Here is a 3,572-nt window from a genome sequence, read left to right as displayed (position 1 = left end):
GTCATGCTCAATTTGAATTTGTGCTCTGTTTTAGTACTACGTACTCTGTTTTTGTGAACATAGTATCATGCGGCTAGGCGAACCTTAGATACTATAGAACCTTAATTTATTATGATTCTGCACAATGTAGCATGGCTAGACAACGAGGCTCGGGTTCACGGTCCCGAAACACTAGACGGGAGCATGAGCCTGTAGAGGACGACGCCACGCTGTCCACTTCACTTGGTCGACTTCCGGAGTGGGACAAGCGGACTCTGTTCTTCGCCCCTGTCCACCACATTTCGAGAGGGTGAGATGAGGTACCGAGCCCGGGAGGACACGACATCACGGCTCTGGCTGTGACGGTTTAGGCGATTTGTACAGGATGCACATCGCCAGGGATCTTGAGACGAGGCTCCTATGGGAGTTTTGCGGGCTAGCTACCCTGTTTGAGACCTCCGAGGCTATGGTCGCCTCCAGCGGGGGTCATCACGTAGTGCGCGCTTTGGTGGAGTTCTTCTGGGACACCACTAACACCTTTCATTTCCCTTGGGGCGAGATGCTGGTCACCCCTACGGACTTCAGTCTCATCACAGGACTGGAGTTCACTTCCGTGCCACTGCCGTTTGACGGTGGGATCGAAGTCTTCTCTTCAGAGATCGACTCAGTTCAGCGCTACGGGAATTCGCCGCTCGACGCTGGCAGCGGCTCTTGACGACGATGCGACCACCTGAGAGCAGCGGGTGCGCATCTTTGTGCTGATGTTGTTGTCAGGGACATTCTACCCTGACAAGGGTAGTAGGGAATTGCTTACTACCTTCCTGCTGTCCGTGATCTCTAGCGGATTGGGACTTATGACTGGGCCAGCTTGGCCTATGCTGACTTCGTTCGCGCGCTGAGGGACTCGTGTCGTCACCGATCCTTTAGGACGAACGTTGCTTTGTCTTCTTTTTGGAAGGTCGTAGAGGTAAACATTATTCCCTATAAAGTTTAGCCCTACATATTAGTTATCATTTACTCACACTTTTAACTCCTTGTAGATATGGTTCTACGAGTACTTTCCTTCCGTTGCGCCGGCGAGAACATCGCCGCGGGGATTTCCGGTGAGCGCCTCTTGGGGCGGCCACCATGTGGACATGTCTACTGCACGTGTCCGAAGCTGGATCATCTCGGTACGACTTTTGTCATTTATCTTGCTTTTCCGCGGTGTTTTAGATATATTCTTGCCTGATTGATGCTTCTTATAGGGACCTAAGGTGGTATACCGATCGTGGGGCGGTTGGACAGTCCCTGGATTAGCCGCACAGTACTCTGCTGAGCGTCGCTATTTTCTGGGGACCTATGGAGCGGTCGCGTACTTAGGAGAGAGGGTCGCTAGACAGCACTCTTCTGATGTCTTCGTCGTCCCTGCCGCTCCACCACGTCATATGTTTGACGAGGCGCGGTTGTCGAGCATGTCTGAGGGAGCTGGTACCCCTTGGCGGTCCTATGCGATCCTCGAGCGGTGTTATGCTGAGGAGCTACTACCTTTGTTAGCTCCAGCCCCTGTACCGGCTGAGGATGTGAGCGTAAGATTCTCAGTTTTTTATTTTTCACTAAGTAGCCCCCAAGTAATACTTTACTAATTTTTTCTGTTTTTTTATCAGGATGGTGCCACTAATTTGTGCCACCCTGTATGTTTTTCCACTACCAGGGGATGTACGGGCCGATCGAGGAGATGATTTCTCCGGCTCCCGAGGGCGAGCGCTTCGTAGAGCGGTCGATTCCTCGCCACTAGACTCGAGTAAGCCTAGTTTTTTCAAAATTTTGTGTTCATATATCATGCATTTTTTACTGACTTATTTTTCTGACAGTTTTCACGCGAGGTGGTTTCGGCTATGGCACGATGCATAGATGCCTTCCGGAGTCAGCTCGTCCGGATGAGGAACGTGGCCACCTGTCGTCGAGATGATGTCGTCCGAGAGGTAGCTTTTCTTTACTCATTATTTTTGCATTGCTACTTCAATTTTACTTTGTTTCTGATTTAAGTCTTTTTTGCAGGGCCAGCCTATCGCTTCTCACACCCGCACGAGACCTGAGGGGCGGAGAGATCCGGAGAGGTCTTGATAAGTGGATTATTTGACCACTTATTGTGTTAATTTAAACCCGGTTTTGCGATCATTTCCCCTCTTTCTAACCCAATTTTTGAATGAAAATGTTTTGTCTCGGCTTTCCCCCTCTTGGTTTGTTTTTGTCCGTGTTTTGCAGGTCTATGGACTCAATTTGGCAAGCTTTCGGTGCATGGTTAGTGTTTAAGGCAAGAGAATTAAAGGATGGTGAGGGCGCTCCAGCAGGAGCGGGCGTGCACCCCTCAGGAGCGGGCGCTCCGATCTTTCTGCCAAAGATTCAAGTTTGCACACCCTGTGAGGAGCGGGCGTGCAGCCTTGAGGAGCGGGCGCTCCTGGCTGTGGAGCGGGCGCTCCTACTTTCGGAGCGGGCGCTCCTCGCTGGGAAATCTGTTTTCTTTGACGGATTTCCCTATGTGTTACGGAGAGTATAAATACTTCCTCCTTTATTCATTTGTAACCCAGACAGATATAGCCTAGTTTTTAGAGACTCCTCTTAGTTTGAAACATTCCTTTTAGTTAATTTAGCTTAATTTTCATTAATCAATCATTGTAACAGTTGGTTTCAAGTTTGTTTCTCAAGATTGGCACTTTGTATTCAACAATTTCAAGCCTCAATTAGTAACTTCCTTCTACTTTTCTCCATTTAATTTCTGATTTTATTTGTTGTTGCATGATATTTAAATCTTCTTAGTTCTTGATAATTTGTTATTGGATGATAGTTATTTCAATTGTTAATCATTTTTCCCCAATTATTGAAGAAGTTAGAACCCTAATACTTGTTTGCATGTTGATAAATATGAGTTGTGAATAGTCTACTTGCTAGGGGTTGGGTGAAGCTCAACCTTTTGGGTTAATTATGCAAATTTGGGAGAAGCATTGATGCTTGTATTGCAATTAAATTGATTATATGAGATTTCTTGTTAGTTCTTCAATGATAGGATTAGCTACCCTTGATTTAGGAGCTTGATAGCATGATATGCTTAGTTTGACATGGAAATGTGAATAAGCATGGCATTACTTATTGCAATTTGATTATGTATCTTCTATTGCTAAACTAATGAGGAATCTAAGTTTAGTAGTGTGAGTTGTTTCCTAATTGCATGAGGTTGATCTTACATATAGTCCTTGCTATATCTTATCAATTTCACTCCCCGTTTGTCTATTTGCCTTGGTCGAGTGGATCCCATTCCCTAGTGTCCTCAATCCATTGATTTAGAACCGTAGTTTGTTTGTCTTCTTGACAAACCCCAATTCACCATTGACTTCGAATTAGCTTAAGTGTTAAGATCTTTGGCAACCATATCCCGTTCCTTGTGGACCGAACTCTTACTTGTCATTATGCTTGGTTTGTAAGGTGTTTGTTAATAAATGTGTTTGATTGAGTGTGGAATGTGCGACCGTTCTAACGCCCATCAAAATGGCGCCGTTGCCGGGGAGCGGTGTTGTTGATTGCTAATTGATTACTTGAGTCTAGTTCACCATAAA

This window comes from Chenopodium quinoa, unplaced genomic scaffold (assembly GCF_001683475.1).
Source record: "Chenopodium quinoa cultivar QQ74 unplaced genomic scaffold, ASM168347v1, whole genome shotgun sequence".
NCBI classification, from domain to species: Eukaryota; Viridiplantae; Streptophyta; class Magnoliopsida; order Caryophyllales; family Amaranthaceae; genus Chenopodium; species Chenopodium quinoa.
Note: the sequence above shows the minus strand (reverse complement) of the source record.